At 52.8% G+C, this 17,503-nt stretch overlaps 27 non-coding genes across 27 annotated transcripts; 22 read left to right on the plus strand and 5 right to left on the minus strand.

Annotated features, from left to right (window-relative positions):
* The first annotated feature begins 6,139 nt into the window (after positions 1-6,139).
* Positions 6,140-6,212, plus strand: Trnam-cau (transfer RNA methionine (anticodon CAU)). The gene has a single exon. It is a non-coding gene; the product is annotated as a tRNA-Met (tRNA).
* Positions 6,213-6,493: 281 nt separating this feature from the next.
* On the plus strand, positions 6,494-6,565 carry Trnae-uuc (transfer RNA glutamic acid (anticodon UUC)). The gene has a single exon. It is a non-coding gene; the product is annotated as a tRNA-Glu (tRNA).
* Positions 6,566-6,763: 198 nt separating this feature from the next.
* On the plus strand, positions 6,764-6,837 carry Trnai-aau (transfer RNA isoleucine (anticodon AAU)). The gene has a single exon. It is a non-coding gene; the product is annotated as a tRNA-Ile (tRNA).
* A 598-nt stretch (positions 6,838-7,435) lies between these two features.
* Trnag-ucc (transfer RNA glycine (anticodon UCC)) lies at positions 7,436-7,507 on the minus strand. Its single transcript has one exon. It is a non-coding gene; the product is annotated as a tRNA-Gly (tRNA).
* Positions 7,508-7,849: 342 nt separating this feature from the next.
* On the plus strand, positions 7,850-7,920 carry Trnag-gcc (transfer RNA glycine (anticodon GCC)). Its single transcript has one exon. It is a non-coding gene; the product is annotated as a tRNA-Gly (tRNA).
* Positions 7,921-8,301: 381 nt separating this feature from the next.
* Positions 8,302-8,374, plus strand: Trnam-cau (transfer RNA methionine (anticodon CAU)). The gene has a single exon. It is a non-coding gene; the product is annotated as a tRNA-Met (tRNA).
* Positions 8,375-8,679: 305 nt separating this feature from the next.
* Trnae-uuc (transfer RNA glutamic acid (anticodon UUC)) lies at positions 8,680-8,751 on the plus strand. The gene has a single exon. It is a non-coding gene; the product is annotated as a tRNA-Glu (tRNA).
* Positions 8,752-8,949: 198 nt separating this feature from the next.
* On the plus strand, positions 8,950-9,023 carry Trnai-aau (transfer RNA isoleucine (anticodon AAU)). The gene has a single exon. It is a non-coding gene; the product is annotated as a tRNA-Ile (tRNA).
* Positions 9,024-9,633: 610 nt separating this feature from the next.
* Trnag-ucc (transfer RNA glycine (anticodon UCC)) lies at positions 9,634-9,705 on the minus strand. The gene has a single exon. It is a non-coding gene; the product is annotated as a tRNA-Gly (tRNA).
* A 342-nt stretch (positions 9,706-10,047) lies between these two features.
* Positions 10,048-10,118, plus strand: Trnag-gcc (transfer RNA glycine (anticodon GCC)). Its single transcript has one exon. It is a non-coding gene; the product is annotated as a tRNA-Gly (tRNA).
* Positions 10,119-10,499: 381 nt separating this feature from the next.
* On the plus strand, positions 10,500-10,572 carry Trnam-cau (transfer RNA methionine (anticodon CAU)). Its single transcript has one exon. It is a non-coding gene; the product is annotated as a tRNA-Met (tRNA).
* A 281-nt stretch (positions 10,573-10,853) lies between these two features.
* On the plus strand, positions 10,854-10,925 carry Trnae-uuc (transfer RNA glutamic acid (anticodon UUC)). Its single transcript has one exon. It is a non-coding gene; the product is annotated as a tRNA-Glu (tRNA).
* Positions 10,926-11,123: 198 nt separating this feature from the next.
* Trnai-aau (transfer RNA isoleucine (anticodon AAU)) lies at positions 11,124-11,197 on the plus strand. The gene has a single exon. It is a non-coding gene; the product is annotated as a tRNA-Ile (tRNA).
* A 598-nt stretch (positions 11,198-11,795) lies between these two features.
* Trnag-ucc (transfer RNA glycine (anticodon UCC)) lies at positions 11,796-11,867 on the minus strand. Its single transcript has one exon. It is a non-coding gene; the product is annotated as a tRNA-Gly (tRNA).
* A 342-nt stretch (positions 11,868-12,209) lies between these two features.
* Positions 12,210-12,280, plus strand: Trnag-gcc (transfer RNA glycine (anticodon GCC)). The gene has a single exon. It is a non-coding gene; the product is annotated as a tRNA-Gly (tRNA).
* Positions 12,281-12,661: 381 nt separating this feature from the next.
* On the plus strand, positions 12,662-12,734 carry Trnam-cau (transfer RNA methionine (anticodon CAU)). The gene has a single exon. It is a non-coding gene; the product is annotated as a tRNA-Met (tRNA).
* Positions 12,735-13,015: 281 nt separating this feature from the next.
* Trnae-uuc (transfer RNA glutamic acid (anticodon UUC)) lies at positions 13,016-13,087 on the plus strand. The gene has a single exon. It is a non-coding gene; the product is annotated as a tRNA-Glu (tRNA).
* A 198-nt stretch (positions 13,088-13,285) lies between these two features.
* Trnai-aau (transfer RNA isoleucine (anticodon AAU)) lies at positions 13,286-13,359 on the plus strand. The gene has a single exon. It is a non-coding gene; the product is annotated as a tRNA-Ile (tRNA).
* Positions 13,360-13,957: 598 nt separating this feature from the next.
* On the minus strand, positions 13,958-14,029 carry Trnag-ucc (transfer RNA glycine (anticodon UCC)). The gene has a single exon. It is a non-coding gene; the product is annotated as a tRNA-Gly (tRNA).
* A 342-nt stretch (positions 14,030-14,371) lies between these two features.
* Positions 14,372-14,442, plus strand: Trnag-gcc (transfer RNA glycine (anticodon GCC)). The gene has a single exon. It is a non-coding gene; the product is annotated as a tRNA-Gly (tRNA).
* A 381-nt stretch (positions 14,443-14,823) lies between these two features.
* Positions 14,824-14,896, plus strand: Trnam-cau (transfer RNA methionine (anticodon CAU)). The gene has a single exon. It is a non-coding gene; the product is annotated as a tRNA-Met (tRNA).
* Positions 14,897-15,201: 305 nt separating this feature from the next.
* Positions 15,202-15,273, plus strand: Trnae-uuc (transfer RNA glutamic acid (anticodon UUC)). Its single transcript has one exon. It is a non-coding gene; the product is annotated as a tRNA-Glu (tRNA).
* Positions 15,274-15,471: 198 nt separating this feature from the next.
* On the plus strand, positions 15,472-15,545 carry Trnai-aau (transfer RNA isoleucine (anticodon AAU)). The gene has a single exon. It is a non-coding gene; the product is annotated as a tRNA-Ile (tRNA).
* A 598-nt stretch (positions 15,546-16,143) lies between these two features.
* Positions 16,144-16,215, minus strand: Trnag-ucc (transfer RNA glycine (anticodon UCC)). The gene has a single exon. It is a non-coding gene; the product is annotated as a tRNA-Gly (tRNA).
* A 342-nt stretch (positions 16,216-16,557) lies between these two features.
* On the plus strand, positions 16,558-16,628 carry Trnag-gcc (transfer RNA glycine (anticodon GCC)). The gene has a single exon. It is a non-coding gene; the product is annotated as a tRNA-Gly (tRNA).
* Positions 16,629-17,009: 381 nt separating this feature from the next.
* Positions 17,010-17,082, plus strand: Trnam-cau (transfer RNA methionine (anticodon CAU)). Its single transcript has one exon. It is a non-coding gene; the product is annotated as a tRNA-Met (tRNA).
* A 305-nt stretch (positions 17,083-17,387) lies between these two features.
* On the plus strand, positions 17,388-17,459 carry Trnae-uuc (transfer RNA glutamic acid (anticodon UUC)). Its single transcript has one exon. It is a non-coding gene; the product is annotated as a tRNA-Glu (tRNA).
* Positions 17,460-17,503: the final 44 nt, after the last annotated feature.

Genomic DNA, 17,503 nt, shown 5'->3' on the forward strand with positions numbered 1-17,503 from the left:
CGGGGCGGCGCACAGCGAGTGCTTCGAGGTCCACGTGTTCAAGTTTCTTCATCGTGAGTACCATGTCGACAATTACTAGGGCAAACACTGCACAGTTTGTGTTCGATAGAAATGCTTTGCGGCCCACCGCTTTTGAAATCCACGAATTTATATTCGAAGATTTGAAAATTCCGGAAGATCTAGTAGACACTTTTCAATTGGATTTCGCGCAATATTCGCTATTTTTGAAGTTCTTTTCCGGCGACATCTGTGAAAAATTTGTTGAAAAATTTGGCGGAGTGCGTAAATTTAGGCATGTCGATGGCACAGTCAGTGATGTGCAGATTGTGCCCTCGGGTTATGGTGTTAGAACGGTTCGGGTATTTAATGTGCCCCCTGAATGCGGCAATGATTTAATTGCACGTGCTCTCACTCAGTACGGCATTGTCTTGTCGGTAGTTAACGAAAAGTGGTCTAGTGCGTACCGGTACCAGGTTAATAGTGGCGTGCGTAGTGTCCGCATTGACTTGAAGAAACACATTCCATCTTACGTTATGATTGCGGGCTGTAGGGCTCAAGTGACTTATATCGGCCAGCCACCCACATGCTCAATTTGTCATTCCACTGAGCATTTACGTGTTGATTCTACCCGTAGACGACCCGTGCAGCTCCCACGTAGTGATGCTGCGGCTACTGGCGGCCACTTTGTGCCACTAATGAGTGAAATAGTAGCGGGCACTGTATCACAACCCCGACCTGCCGAACCCATTCGTGCTGAGGACGTACCAAGTGAGGTGAATGTTACTGTAGACGCGCCACAGGATCGAATGGAGGACGCTCCCATTTTGTCCTCGGTTGTGGTAGAATCGGATTCAGATGCTAAGGAGGTCCCAGATGTTTCGGATAATACACCAGCTGCTATTTCGGAAGAGATGGACACCTCCTTACCACCGCCTCCTCCGCCTGAAGAGGTTCCCCTGGCACCGAGGAAAGGGCGTACAAAGAAAAAGAAAAATAAGGGTACTAGGAGTCAGCAGTCAGATGATTTACCGTGCACCCCTGTATCAGAGAGTGGCAGTGAGAGTGAAGTTCAGAAAACCTATCCCCCTGCCTCTGACAGCTCTGCGCGCCAGGAGCGTATAAGGGAACAAACTGCACATCTCAAGGTGTTCTTAAATACGGCACGCGAACAGGGTGCGCATGCTGCGAAGCGCAAAAGCGAGCGAAGTAGCGAACAGCTGCCGCAGCGCACGCGCAGGCATTCGGCGACGTCGGCCGCCGGTACAGCAACAACACAGGCGGACGAGGCCACGTACACAGACACCGCTGTCGGTCGCGCCCAACAGACCGACCGACCTACGGAGACGCCCTGGTGGAAGCAGGAGGAGGACGACCCTGGATCCCATTAGCGGCTTTCGGCGGACCTGCTGCAATTCGTGCCCCGTTTACCTGCGATGTTATGTTACGCTGTTCCTGCACGCTGACAGTAGTTTTCTGCATAGTATTGTCCACGAGTTACGTAATGCGTTGCAGTGCTTCTTGACAGTTTTCTTGGTGTGCTTAAGACGCTGCATCTGCGTCTTCCGTTTCTCATTTTTCTTGCTCATACTTGAGTGTCTGTGTTTTACATGGCTGCCGCTCGTCAACATCTAAAGATCTTCTCAGTTTTATCACTCAATGTAAATCGCATCATGGCTGCGCATAAAATAGCAAGTTTTATAGCCTTTTTAACTTTGGGAGGCTATGACGTTGCATTGCTCCAAGAAGTCACCGTTAAGCGCTTCAATAACGTCCCTGGTTACGACGTCATCTATAACATTAACGTTGACGGTACTTGTGGCACCGCTGTTCTTTATAAAACTGTATTGCAACCAACTAACGTTCAATTTTTACCGAATGGCCTCTTACTTACGTGTCCGATCCAGGATGTCACATTTATTAATATATACGCACCGAGTGGCACTGACCATAAACGTGCTCGTTCTGTTTTTTTTTAATCAAGATGTGGTTCCATTCTTTGCGTCGACCCGCAATGTAGTAGTTGGCGGCGATTTTAACTGTGTTACTGCCGCGGCCGATCAATTTCCCACGGCTACCATGTGCCAGGAATTTTCCCAACTAATTGTGACCAATGACTTGATCGATGTTTGGCGTCATTTTCATCCTGCCACGACGCAATACACGCATTTTTATGCGAACGGTGCCAGCAGAATTGATCGCATATATGTGTCGCGGCCACTTCAAACCTATCTTCGGAGGGTTGCGGTACATCCCGTCGCTTTTAGTGATCACTGCGGTGTTGTGTGTGACGTGCAATTACTGGCGAATAGGCAGGCGCCACCTTCCCGTGTTTGGAAACTCAATACCCGTCATCTCTCTGACGGCAGTTTACGTTGCGAGATTCAGAACGTGTGGCAGCTTTGTTCTGAAAAACGGGGAAGTTATGCCACGGTCTTACAATGGTGGGTCGACTTAGCCAAACCGCAGTTGCCCAGTGTTGCGATGCGCTATGCAAGGGAGGCGTCGTTTTGGGAGAGGCGCACCATTGCCTTTTATCAGCAGTGCCTCCAAGATGCGCTTGATGCGCCCGTGGCGCCAGATCAAAACTTACGCGCACGTTTGAATAGAATTAAAAGCAAGATACTCCATCATCACCTCCACAAGCCACAAGCTATTCTGGTAAGGAGCCGACCGCAGTGTGAGACCATTGACGAAGTGCCAACGCTTTACCACTTGGTACGCGAGAAACGGTTGGCGCGAAGGAAAGACATTACCGCCCTCATCACGGACACTGGTGCTCGTCTCACGGCCAAGCATGAGGTCGTTCCCCACGTCTCCGACCACTTTAAGAGATTGTTCGGACGGACAGCTGCCGATGATGTCGCACGTTCCTTTCTGTTAGATGAATTGGATACTGTCATCTCCGAATCTGACCGTCAGTAACTGGATGAGATGTTGTCACGGGACGATGTGAAAGACGTGTTGCGTTCGTGTCGTCGAGGGAAGTCTCCAGGTCCAGATGGTCTTCCCATAGAATTTTACCTGGCTTATTGGGATATTTTCGGTGAGACATTGACGATCATGATAAATGAAATTGTTCGTGGTGCTGCTGTCCCTTCGAAGTTCGTTGAAGGGCGTATTGTATTAATTCCGAAGACACCGACAGCATGCCGTGTTGAGGCATTACGCCCTATCACACTTTTAAATGCAGATTATAAACTGGCGGCACGATGCCTCGCAACGAAACTCAATGTGGTCATGGACAAGATAATCAGTCCCTTTCAGTCGTGTGGTGTGCAACGCCGTAGCATTTTTCAAGCTGCGGCTTCATACCGAGACGTGGTCGCGTACGCAGCCATTAATGACCTGTCCGCTGGCATTCTCTCCATCGACTTTGCCAATGCATTCGACCGTATCGGGCACGATTATCTTCTGTCCGTCATGACAAAACTGGGGTTCGGCGGCCACTTTCTCGATGCTATACGGAATCTTTTAACGTCGGCGACGTCGGTAATTGTCATCAATGGTTGGCAGTCGCCGCCCATTCCTATTACAACATCCGTCAGACAGGGCTGTCCTTTATCAATGCTCCTATTTGTCATTACGCTCGACCCGTTTTTGCGCGCAGTCGGTCGAATCATTGAAGGTGTCCAGGTCTGTCACGTCTCTCTCAAATGTGCTGCCTATGCTGACGACGTGGGACTTTTCATGGGGCGGGCACATGACTTGGACAGAGTTCGCGATGTTCTGATACTGTACGAACGTGCCTTTGGCGCCGTTCTGAATACGCGGAAAACTGTATTGGTACCACTGGGTCGGCGGGGACTGTCAGCTGAACAGGACTGGTTCCGTGTTGTGCGCACCCACAAAATTTTAGGACTCGACATTGTAGCGTGCCCACAAAAAATGCAAGTTTTAAACTGGAGGCGAATTCTTGGCACTGTGAAGGCCCTATGTCGCAGCCACTCAGGTCGCCGACTCAACTTACATCAACGTGTGGCTGTCATTAACACATTCATCTTATCGAATGCGTGGTACATCGCCCAACTGCTTAGTGTTCCGAAGCCGATCGGGAGGGCGATTTCGCAGGCAGTCTACTGGCTCCTGTGGCGGCATGAAATTTTTAAAGTCAAGGCTTCGACCTGTGTCATCGACAGGCAGCTGGGCGGCCTCGGTTTCACCGACGTTCCACGCAAATGCGGCGCGCTGCTCGTCCACCGGACAGCCACCCTGCAGTCCGACAACCCGGCAGGAACCACCGCGGCACTCCTGGAGCTCTACCGCCCACACTCTGAAGCGGCGCCCGTCTCTCTCGCGGCCATCCCGTATAAGATGTCCTACATACGGGAGTACTTTTTAACGAGGAGCTACGCTCTGTCAACGGCTACCGACAGACACAGGACCGCCCGCGGACTCTACGTTGCCCTGACTGGACAACCTCCGCGTCATAAACTGGTGTTCCGGAACCCCACAGTGGAATGGGTGAACGTGTGGGCAAACATCAACAACCCGGTGTTGCCGTCGGACGTGAGTGCGCTCTGGTTTAAGATCGTCAACAACACCCTAGCGACGAACCAGCGGCTTGCCGACATTCATCTCCTTCCCTCTGCCAACTGTGGTAGATGTGGTGCTGTGGACACACGGGAACATCGTTTTGAGTGTGCATCGGTGTCGACGGTATGGCGGCTGTGTCAACGAATGGTCGCCCGCATTAATAGAACGCCTCCTCACCTTGTGACTGTTCGTCGTGTGATAGTGCCTAACTTCAAAGCTTTCCCGCGGACGAAAAATAACACCACTGTCTGGATCTTAGGGCATACGATTTATGCCCTTATCGATATGGCCGTCACTGATACTGTGATTTACCTGGATTATTTGTGGGCCCAGTATATGACACTGAAGGATTGCGTTCAATTTCGCGAACTGTTTGCGAATTTTTTGAAGGCGGCCTTGGATTACGGCTATGAAATGGAACTGCGGCAAACACCTTGAACTGAGATTTACTGAGCTGACGCGTTCCACCTTTAATTTCTTTTTCCTTCTTTTATTTGTTTTAGTTGTGTTATGGTTGGTGACTTGTGCCACAACCTCACTACGGGTCGTTCTGGTTTTATCTCCAAGAGAGGAGTGTCCTTTTAATTTTGAGGAATTTTATTTTGTTTACAAGACTTCATGGGTATTTTAGAAGATACAGTCTCTTAATTTCTGTTCCCGGACTGTCGTGATTTCATTTTATTACTTTCCTGTGGTTTCTGTTTCTTTCGTGTGATGCACACATCGACATAAACTCTCATGTTGTGCTGTTGTGCTGCGTTGACACCTGTTTTGTAACAACTCTCTGCTACATCGGAGTGACTGACGTTAGTCAGGAGGGAGAATATTTTCCTTTTAAGCGGAATACGATTTTAGTTGAACTACGCGCAGAAGAGTTAAACCAGCGGAGGAAAGAAGACCGTCCACGAATTCCGCGATAAAATTATTCTTAGTTCCTCATTTTTCTGTGGAAGAAGACACCACCCCATCTGAGCAGAAGATGATTTTGTTTTAAGTTATTCCTCTGTTCCACGAAGTTCGACAGTCCAGCAAATATAGCGATGAAGCTCGCCGAAGAAGGCATATTTTGGTGAGAGTAAGGAGGGCTATAAGGGGAGTTGGGAGGCCCTTAAAAACAAATTTTAAAAAAAGCAAAAAAAAAAAAAAAAAACAAAAAACAAAAAAAAAAGTGGTAGAATGCTCGCCTGCCACGCGGGCGGCCCGGGTTCGATTCCCGGCCGATGCATCATTTTGCTTTTCCCGCGATGATGCTGCCGCGTGGCTTGAGCGCTTGAGATGCACGATCTACAAGAATGTGTAGCTGGATTTCCCTTGAGAAGGACCGAGAACGCAGCACTCGCGGGTCCCCACTAGGACGCTCGCATCATGTTCTACAGACTAGCGTCGGCCTGGCCTCACAAGTTGCTGGGTCCGGGTGCCTCCGAGGCTCTGAACTTTAACGACAAGGAGTGCTGCCTATCGTTGCAACAGCTGCAGCAGCACCGCAATCAACTGGGCCGGCAGTGCACGTGTAGCAACAGAACACGTTATCCAGGAAGTACAGTGTCTCTACGTCTAATATTGGGTACGGTATTTACCCAGTTTCCAGGACAAGCGGTGCACCCGTGCCTCGGTAGCGCAGTAGGCAGCGCGTAAGTCTCATAATCTTAAGGTCGTGAGTTCGATCCTCACCCGGGGCATTTAATTTTCTGTGACTGATGGTGGTGCTGTTGCTAGGGCGCCAACGTATTTCTTGTTTGTTATCCACAACGTTTCAACGCTTCAGCGGGAAAATGTTTACTTCCTGTTATTGCTACTTACAGCTTCCCTTTTCCTCTTCTCCCAGCAGAGCATGAAGCCAAAAGCATTGCTCTGCGACGTTTGAGGTGCGCGCCTTGCCAGTCAGTATGTGCAAAGATGCTCGCAAAGAGAGCGACAATGCGACAAGCGACCGTACGAACGGTCGAATGAAACGGCCGCATCCGGTGTGGTCTAGTGGCTAGGATACCTGGCTTTCACCCAGGAGGCCCGGGTTCGATTCCCGGTACCGGAACGGAATTTTTTCCACACGAATCGTGGCAAGTTTGAGCTGTCCGAGCAGCCGTTTGCCGTCCTGCTCGCAATATAGCTACTGTTTCGTGACCGTCAGCAGAATATAGACTAGGGAAGCAGACACACGACGACCATAGAAATGGTGTATGGCTTCATGCCACCTGTTTCCAGCGTAGGGCTGAGCAACTGCATCCGCCGAGGCCCGTTAGCTCAGTTGGTTAGAGCGTCGTGCTAATAACGCGAAGGTCGTGGGTTCGATCCCCCCACGGGCCACTACTCTTTTACTACTACGAAAAGGCAGCGCCGATTTCAGCTGGCGAGTGTGATGACCAAAAGATCATCACCCTGCGTGGAAGTTGACAGAGGATCCGAACCCGACTCGTCGGGAAGCGCTACAGCATTCACTCGGCAATGGCCATAATATCTTGAATACACTGGTTCTCAACCGATAAAGAGAAAATGAAAGAAAATGTCCGATTGCCGATGCGTAACAACTTTGGCCCTTGTCAGTACTTGGGCGGGTGAGCGCATGGGAACACAGGGCACTATTTGCACTTTTACTTCCTATTTTTGTTTCTCCTTTGTTTTCGGAGCTACAGCCCGATTCGGTCAGGGAGACGCCACCGTGAAATGAAGGGGGCGTGCTGTGTGTCCATCGCCTCGCCTCTCCTTACCTCTCTCAGTCGTTTCTCGTGCTTGTCGTTTTGATAAAGGCCGATTTGAGAGCGTCAGCTGAGCAAAGTCGAGACAAGTCGAGACACGAGACAAGTCGAGACACACTAAGGGCTGGTATGCAGCGAGTAAGAGCGCGAAAAAACAATAATTTAAGAGCGCGTGGCAAAAGTACTCATACGCGAAATTAAAAACCTGCTGCGGTGGCCGGGAATCGAACCCGGATCAACTGCTTGGAAGGCAACTATGCTGACCATTACACCACCACCGCACAAGCGAGCGCCGCGCGTCCGCGCTGTGTCGGCTTCCCGCCAGTCGGCAGCGGCCGAAGGTGATCGTACCTGGCAGGCGCATTTCGAGGCAGGCTAGGGGAGCACATCCAGACGCATTCGGACAGCGTATCCGCGCACATTTCGCATCCTTTGGCAAGAGTTGGGCGCCGGCGACGCAAGAGTACGCAGAGGACCGCGTTCTGGCGGCATTTTTAAGCAGTGCAGTGCAGGATTCAGCGTCTGCAGCATCTTTCCCACAGAATGCTACGGCGCTTGACGGCAGTCCCACTTTCCCTTGAGACATCTGCTCGGGAAGCAGCGTCAAGTTACCGCTGGCCCCAGCATCGGTGGTTCAGTGGTAGAATGCTCGCCTGCCACGCGGGCGGCCCGGGTTCGATTCCCGGTCGATGCATCATTTTGCTTTTCCCGCGATGATGCTGCCGCGTGGCTTGAGCGCTTGAGATGCACGATCCACAAGAATGTGTAGCTGGATTTCCCTTGAGAAGGGCCGAGAACGCAGCACTCGCGGGTCCCCACTAGGACGCTCGCATCATGTTCTACAGACTAGCGTCGGCCTGGCCTCACAAGTTGCTGGGTCCGGGTGCCTCCGAGGCTCTGAACTTTAACGACAAGGAGTGCTGCCTATCGTTGCAACAGCTGCAGCAGCACCGCAATCAACTGGGCCGGCAGTGCACGTGTAGCAACAGAACACGTTATCCAGGAAGTACAGTGTCTCTACGTCTAATATTGGGTACGGTATTTACCCAGTTTCCAGGACAAGCGGTGCACCCGTGCCTCGGTAGCGCAGTAGGCAGCGCGTAAGTCTCATAATCTTAAGGTCGTGAGTTCGATCCTCACCCGGGGCATTTAACTTTCTGTGACTGATGGTGGTGCTGTTGCTAGGGCGCCAACGTATTTCTTGTTTGTTATCCACAACGTTTCAACGCTTCAGCGGGAAAATGTTTACTTCCTGTTATTGCTACTTACAGCTTCCCTTTTCCTCTTCTCCCAGCAGAGCATGAAGCCAAAAGCATTGCTCTGCGACGTTTGAGGTGCGCGCCTTGCCAGTCAGTATGTGCAAAGATGCTCGCAAAGAGAGAGGGGCGCCGACGCGGCACTCGACACGAAATGCGACAAGCGACCGTACGAACGGTCAAACGAAACGTCCACATCCGGTGTGGTCTAGTGGCTAGGATACCTGGCTTTCACCCAGGAGGCCCGGGTTCGATTCCCGGTACCGGAACGGAATTTTTTCCACACGAATCGTGGCAAGTTTGAGCTGTCCGAGCAGCCGTTTGCCGTCCTGCTCGCAATATAGCTACTGTTTCGTGACCGTCAGCAGAATATAGACTAGGGAAGCAGACACACGACGACCATAGAAATGGTGTATGGCTTCATGCCACCTGTTTCCAGCGTAGGGCTGAGCAACTGCATCTGCCGAGGCCCGTTAGCTCAGTTGGTTAGAGCGTCGTGCTAATAACGCGAAGGTCGTGGGTTCGATCCCCCCACGGGCCACTACTCTTTTACTACTACGAAAAGGCAGCGCCGATTTCAGCTGGCGAGTGTGATGACCAAAAGATCATCACCCTGCGTGGAAGTTGACAGAGGATCCGAACCCGACTCGTCGGGAAGCGCTACAGCATTCACTCGGCAATGGCCATAATATCTTGAATACACTGGTTCTCAACCGATAAAGAGAAAATGAAAGAAAATGTCCGATTGCCGATGCGTAACAACTTTGGCCCTTGTCAGTACTTGGGCGGGTGAGCGCATGGGAACACAGGGCACTATTTGCACTTTTACTTCCTATTTTTGTTTCTCCTTTGTTTTCGGAGCTACAGCCCGATTCGGTCAGGGAGACGCCACCGTGAAATGAAGGGGGCGTGCTGTGTGTCCATCGCCTCGCCTCTCCTTACCTCTCTCAGTCGTTTCTCGTGCTTGTCGTTTTGATAAAGGCCGATTTGAGAGCGTCAGCTCTCGCGTCAGCTGAGCAAAGTCGAGACAAGTCGAGACACGAGACAAGTCGAGACACACTAAGGGCTGGTATGCAGCGAGTAAGAGCGCGAAAAAACAATAATTTAAGAGCGCGTGGCAAAAGTACTCATACGCGAAATTAAAAGCCTGCTGCGGTGGCCGGGAATCGAACCCGGATCAACTGCTTGGAAGGCAACTATGCTGACCATTACACCACCACCGCACAAGCGAGCGCCGCGCGTCCGCGCTGTGTCGGCTTCCCGCCAGTCGGCAGCGGCCGAAGGTGATCGTACCTGGCAGGCGCATTTCGAGGCAGGCTAGGGGAGCACATCCAGACGCATTCGGACAGCGTATCCGCGCACATTTCGCATCCTTTGGCAAGAGTTGGGCGCCGGCGACGCAAGAGTACGCAGAGGACCGCGTTCTGGCGGCATTTTTAAGCAGTGCAGTGCAGGATTCAGCGTCTGCAGCATCTTTCCCACAGAATGCTACGGCGCTTGACGGCAGTCCCACTTTCCCTTGAGACATCTGCTCGGGAAGCAGCGTCAAGTTACCGCTGGCCCCAGCATCGGTGGTTCGGTGGTAGAATGCTCGCCTGCCACGCGGGCGGCCCGGGTTCGATTCCCGGCCGATGCATCATTTTGCTTTTCCCGCGATGATGCTGCCGCGTGGCTTGAGCGCTTGAGATGCACGATCCACAAGAATGTGTAGCTGGATTTCCCTTGAGAAGGACCGAGAACGCAGCACTCGCGGGTCCCCACTAGGACGCTCGCATCATGTTCTACAGACTAGCGTCGGCCTGGCCTCACAAGTTGCTGGGTCCGGGTGCCTCCGAGGCTCTGAACTTTAACGACAAGGAGTGCTGCCTATCGTTGCAACAGCTGCAGCAGCACCGCAATCAACTGGGCCGGCAGTGCACGTGTAGCAACAGAACACGTTATCCAGGAAGTACAGTGTCTCTACGTCTAATATTGGGTACGGTATTTACCCAGTTTCCAGGACAAGCGGTGCACCCGTGCCTCGGTAGCGCAGTAGGCAGCGCGTAAGTCTCATAATCTTAAGGTCGTGAGTTCGATCCTCACCCGGGGCATTTAACTTTCTGTGACTGATGGTGGTGCTGTTGCTAGGGCGCCAACGTATTTCTTGTTTGTTATCCACAACGTTTCAACGCTTCAGCGGGAAAATGTTTACTTCCTGTTATTGCTACTTACAGCTTCCCTTTTCCTCTTCTCCCAGCAGAGCATGAAGCCAAAAGCATTGCTCTGCGACGTTTGAGGTGCGCGCCTTGCCAGTCAGTATGTGCAAAGATGCTCGCAAAGAGAGCGACAATGCGACAAGCGACCGTACGAACGGTCGAATGAAACGGCCGCATCCGGTGTGGTCTAGTGGCTAGGATACCTGGCTTTCACCCAGGAGGCCCGGGTTCGATTCCCGGTACCGGAACGGAATTTTTTCCACACGAATCGTGGCAAGTTTGAGCTGTCCGAGCAGCCGTTTGCCGTCCTGCTCGCAATATAGCTACTGTTTCGTGACCGTCAGCAGAATATAGACTAGGGAAGCAGACACACGACGACCATAGAAATGGTGTATGGCTTCATGCCACCTGTTTCCAGCGTAGGGCTGAGCAACTGCATCCGCCGAGGCCCGTTAGCTCAGTTGGTTAGAGCGTCGTGCTAATAACGCGAAGGTCGTGGGTTCGATCCCCCCACGGGCCACTACTCTTTTACTACTACGAAAAGGCAGCGCCGATTTCAGCTGGCGAGTGTGATGACCAAAAGATCATCACCCTGCGTGGAAGTTGACAGAGGATCCGAACCCGACTCGTCGGGAAGCGCTACAGCATTCACTCGGCAATGGCCATAATATCTTGAATACACTGGTTCTCAACCGATAAAGAGAAAATGAAAGAAAATGTCCGATTGCCGATGCGTAACAACTTTGGCCCTTGTCAGTACTTGGGCGGGTGAGCGCATGGGAACACAGGGCACTATTTGCACTTTTACTTCCTATTTTTGTTTCTCCTTTGTTTTCGGAGCTACAGCCCGATTCGGTCAGGGAGACGCCACCGTGAAATGAAGGGGGCGTGCTGTGTGTCCATCGCCTCGCCTCTCCTTACCTCTCTCAGTCGTTTCTCGTGCTTGTCGTTTTGATAAAGGCCGATTTGAGAGCGTCAGCTGAGCAAAGTCGAGACAAGTCGAGACACGAGACAAGTCGAGACACACTAAGGGCTGGTATGCAGCGAGTAAGAGCGCGAAAAAACAATAATTTAAGAGCGCGTGGCAAAAGTACTCATACGCGAAATTAAAAACCTGCTGCGGTGGCCGGGAATCGAACCCGGATCAACTGCTTGGAAGGCAACTATGCTGACCATTACACCACCACCGCACAAGCGAGCGCCGCGCGTCCGCGCTGTGTCGGCTTCCCGCCAGTCGGCAGCGGCCGAAGGTGATCGTACCTGGCAGGCGCATTTCGAGGCAGGCTAGGGGAGCACATCCAGACGCATTCGGACAGCGTATCCGCGCACATTTCGCATCCTTTGGCAAGAGTTGGGCGCCGGCGACGCAAGAGTACGCAGAGGACCGCGTTCTGGCGGCATTTTTAAGCAGTGCAGTGCAGGATTCAGCGTCTGCAGCATCTTTCCCACAGAATGCTACGGCGCTTGACGGCAGTCCCACTTTCCCTTGAGACATCTGCTCGGGAAGCAGCGTCAAGTTACCGCTGGCCCCAGCATCGGTGGTTCAGTGGTAGAATGCTCGCCTGCCACGCGGGCGGCCCGGGTTCGATTCCCGGTCGATGCATCATTTTGCTTTTCCCGCGATGATGCTGCCGCGTGGCTTGAGCGCTTGAGATGCACGATCCACAAGAATGTGTAGCTGGATTTCCCTTGAGAAGGGCCGAGAACGCAGCACTCGCGGGTCCCCACTAGGACGCTCGCATCATGTTCTACAGACTAGCGTCGGCCTGGCCTCACAAGTTGCTGGGTCCGGGTGCCTCCGAGGCTCTGAACTTTAACGACAAGGAGTGCTGCCTATCGTTGCAACAGCTGCAGCAGCACCGCAATCAACTGGGCCGGCAGTGCACGTGTAGCAACAGAACACGTTATCCAGGAAGTACAGTGTCTCTACGTCTAATATTGGGTACGGTATTTACCCAGTTTCCAGGACAAGCGGTGCACCCGTGCCTCGGTAGCGCAGTAGGCAGCGCGTAAGTCTCATAATCTTAAGGTCGTGAGTTCGATCCTCACCCGGGGCATTTAACTTTCTGTGACTGATGGTGGTGCTGTTGCTAGGGCGCCAACGTATTTCTTGTTTGTTATCCACAACGTTTCAACGCTTCAGCGGGAAAATGTTTACTTCCTGTTATTGCTACTTACAGCTTCCCTTTTCCTCTTCTCCCAGCAGAGCATGAAGCCAAAAGCATTGCTCTGCGACGTTTGAGGTGCGCGCCTTGCCAGTCAGTATGTGCAAAGATGCTCGCAAAGAGAGCGACAATGCGACAAGCGACCGTACGAACGGTCGAATGAAACGGCCGCATCCGGTGTGGTCTAGTGGCTAGGATACCTGGCTTTCACCCAGGAGGCCCGGGTTCGATTCCCGGTACCGGAACGGAATTTTTTCCACACGAATCGTGGCAAGTTTGAGCTGTCCGAGCAGCCGTTTGCCGTCCTGCTCGCAATATAGCTACTGTTTCGTGACCGTCAGCAGAATATAGACTAGGGAAGCAGACACACGACGACCATAGAAATGGTGTATGGCTTCATGCCACCTGTTTCCAGCGTAGGGCTGAGCAACTGCATCCGCCGAGGCCCGTTAGCTCAGTTGGTTAGAGCGTCGTGCTAATAACGCGAAGGTCGTGGGTTCGATCCCCCCACGGGCCACTACTCTTTTACTACTACGAAAAGGCAGCGCCGATTTCAGCTGGCGAGTGTGATGACCAAAAGATCATCACCCTGCGTGGAAGTTGACAGAGGATCCGAACCCGACTCGTCGGGAAGCGCTACAGCATTCACTCGGCAATGGCCATAATATCTTGAATACACTGGTTCTCAACCGATAAAGAGAAAATGAAAGAAAATGTCCGATTGCCGATGCGTAACAACTTTGGCCCTTGTCAGTACTTGGGCGGGTGAGCGCATGGGAACACAGGGCACTATTTGCACTTTTACTTCCTATTTTTGTTTCTCCTTTGTTTTCGGAGCTACAGCCCGATTCGGTCAGGGAGACGCCACCGTGAAATGAAGGGGGCGTGCTGTGTGTCCATCGCCTCGCCTCTCCTTACCTCTCTCAGTCGTTTCTCGTGCTTGTCGTTTTGATAAAGGCCGATTTGAGAGCGTCAGCTGAGCAAAGTCGAGACAAGTCGAGACACGAGACAAGTCGAGACACACTAAGGGCTGGTATGCAGCGAGTAAGAGCGCGAAAAAACAATAATTTAAGAGCGCGTGGCAAAAGTACTCATACGCGAAATTAAAAACCTGCTGCGGTGGCCGGGAATCGAACCCGGATCAACTGCTTGGAAGGCAACTATGCTGACCATTACACCACCACCGCACAAGCGAGCGCCGCGCGTCCGCGCTGTGTCGGCTTCCCGCCAGTCGGCAGCGGCCGAAGGTGATCGTACCTGGCAGGCGCATTTCGAGGCAGGCTAGGGGAGCACATCCAGACGCATTCGGACAGCGTATCCGCGCACATTTCGCATCCTTTGGCAAGAGTTGGGCGCCGGCGACGCAAGAGTACGCAGAGGACCGCGTTCTGGCGGCATTTTTAAGCAGTGCAGTGCAGGATTCAGCGTCTGCAGCATCTTTCCCACAGAATGCTACGGCGCTTGACGGCAGTCCCACTTTCCCTTGAGACATCTGCTCGGGAAGCAGCGTCAAGTTACCGCTGGCCCCAGCATCGGTGGTTCAGTGGTAGAATGCTCGCCTGCCACGCGGGCGGCCCGGGTTCGATTCCCGGTCGATGCATCATTTTGCTTTTCCCGCGATGATGCTGCCGCGTGGCTTGAGCGCTTGAGATGCACGATCCACAAGAATGTGTAGCTGGATTTCCCTTGAGAAGGGCCGAGAACGCAGCACTCGCGGGTCCCCACTAGGACGCTCGCATCATGTTCTACAGACTAGCGTCGGCCTGGCCTCACAAGTTGCTGGGTCCGGGTGCCTCCGAGGCTCTGAACTTTAACGACAAGGAGTGCTGCCTATCGTTGCAACAGCTGCAGCAGCACCGCAATCAACTGGGCCGGCAGTGCACGTGTAGCAACAGAACACGTTATCCAGGAAGTACAGTGTCTCTACGTCTAATATTGGGTACGGTATTTACCCAGTTTCCAGGACAAGCGGTGCACCCGTGCCTCGGTAGCGCAGTAGGCAGCGCGTAAGTCTCATAATCTTAAGGTCGTGAGTTCGATCCTCACCCGGGGCATTTAACTTTCTGTGACTGATGGTGGTGCTGTTGCTAGGGCGCCAACGTATTTCTTGTTTGTTATCCACAACGTTTCAACGCTTCAGCGGGAAAATGTTTACTTCCTGTTATTGCTACTTACAGCTTCCCTTTTCCTCTTCTCCCAGCAGAGCATGAAGCCAAAAGCATTGCTCTGCGACGTTTGAGGTGCGCGCCTTGCCAGTCAGTATGTGCAAAGATGCTCGCAAAGAGAGAGGGGCGCCGACGCGGCACTCGACACGAAATGCGACAAGCGACCGTACGAACGGTCAAACGAAACGTCCACATCCGGTGTGGTCTAGTGGCTAGGATACCTGGCTTTCACCCAGGAGGCCCGGGTTCGATTCCCGGTACCGGAACGGAATTTTTTCCACACGAATCGTGGCAAGTTTGAGCTGTCCGAGCAGCCGTTTGCCGTCCTGCTCGCAATATAGCTACTGTTTCGTGACCGTCAGCAGAATATAGACTAGGGAAGCAGACACACGACGACCATAGAAATGGTGTATGGCTTCATGCCACCTGTTTCCAGCGTAGGGCTGAGCAACTGCATCTGCCGAGGCCCGTTAGCTCAGTTGGTTAGAGCGTCGTGCTAATAACGCGAAGGTCGTGGGTTCGATCCCCCCACGGGCCACTACTCTTTTACTACTACGAAAAGGCAGCGCCGATTTCAGCTGGCGAGTGTGATGACCAAAAGATCATCACCCTGCGTGGAAGTTGACAGAGGATCCGAACCCGACTCGTCGGGAAGCGCTACAGCATTCACTCGGCAATGGCCATAATATCTTGAATACACTGGTTCTCAACCGATAAAGAGAAAATGAAAGAAAATGTCCGATTGCCGATGCGTAACAACTTTGGCCCTTGTCAGTACTTGGGCGGGTGAGCGCATGGGAACACAGGGCACTATTTGCACTTTTACTTCCTATTTTTGTTTCTCCTTTGTTTTCGGAGCTACAGCCCGATTCGGTCAGGGAGACGCCACCGTGAAATGAAGGGGGCGTGCTGTGTGTCCATCGCCTCGCCTCTCCTTACCTCTCTCAGTCGTTTCTCGTGCTTGTCGTTTTGATAAAGGCCGATTTGAGAGCGTCAGCTGAGCAAAGTCGAGACAAGTCGAGACACGAGACAAGTCGAGACACACTAAGGGCTGGTATGCAGCGAGTAAGAGCGCGAAAAAACAATAATTTAAGAGCGCGTGGCAAAAGTACTCATACGCGAAATTAAAAACCTGCTGCGGTGGCCGGGAATCGAACCCGGATCAACTGCTTGGAAGGCAACTATGCTGACCATTACACCACCACCGCACAAGCGAGCGCCGCGCGTCCGCGCTGTGTCGGCTTCCCGCCAGTCGGCAGCGGCCGAAGGTGATCGTACCTGGCAGGCGCATTTCGAGGCAGGCTAGGGGAGCACATCCAGACGCATTCGGACAGCGTATCCGCGCACATTTCGCATCCTTTGGCAAGAGTTGGGCGCCGGCGACGCAAGAGTACGCAGAGGACCGCGTTCTGGCGGCATTTTTAAGCAGTGCAGTGCAGGATTCAGCGTCTGCAGCATCTTTCCCACAGAATGCTACGGCGCTTGACGGCAGTCCCACTTTCCCTTGAGACATCTGCTCGGGAAGCAGCGTCAAGTTACCGCTGGCCCCAGCATCGGTGGTTCAGTGGTAGAATGCTCGCCTGCCACGCGGGCGGCCCGGGTTCGATTCCCGGTCGATGCATCATTTTGCTTTTCCCGCGATGATGCTGCCGCGTGGCTTGAGCGCTTGAGATGCACGATCCACAAGAATGTGTAGCTGGATTTCCCTTGAGAAGGGCCGAGAACGCAGCACTCGCGGGTCCCCACTAGGACGCTCGCATCATGTTCTACAGACTAGCGTCGGCCTGGCCTCACAAGTTGCTGGGTCCGGGTGCCTCCGAGGCTCTGAACTTTAACGACAAGGAGTGCTGCCTATCGTTGCAACAGCTGCAGCAGCACCGCAATCAACTGGGCCGGCAGTGCACGTGTAGCAACAGAACACGTTATCCAGGAAGTACAGTGTCTCTACGTCTAATATTGGGTACGGTATTTACCCAGTTTCCAGGACAAGCGGTGCACCCGTGCCTCGGTAGCGCAGTAGGCAGCGCGTAAGTCTCATAATCTTAAGGTCGTGAGTTCGATCCTCACCCGGGGCATTTAACTTTCTGTGACTGATGGTGGTGCTGTTGCTAGGGCGCCAACGTATTTCTTGTTTGTTATCCACAACGTTTCAACGCTTCAGCGGGAAAATGTTTACTTCCTGTTATTGCTACTTACAGCTTCCCTTTTCCTCTTCTCCCAGCAGAGCATGAAGCCAAAAGCATTGCTCTGCGACGTTTGAGGTGCGCGCCTTGCCAGTCAGTATGTGCAAAGATGCTCGCAAAGAGAGAGGGGCGCCGACGCGGCACTCGACACGAAATGCGACAAGCGACCGTACGAACGGTCAAACGAAACGTCCACATCCGGTGTGGTCTAGTGGCTAGGATACCTGGCTTTCACCCAGGAGGCCCGGGTTCGATTCCCGGTACCGGAACGGAATTTTTTCCACACGAATCGTGGCAAGTTTGAGCTGTCCGA

This window comes from Schistocerca serialis, chromosome 2 (genome assembly GCF_023864345.2).
Source record: "Schistocerca serialis cubense isolate TAMUIC-IGC-003099 chromosome 2, iqSchSeri2.2, whole genome shotgun sequence".
NCBI lineage: Eukaryota > Metazoa > Arthropoda > Insecta > Orthoptera > Acrididae > Schistocerca > Schistocerca serialis.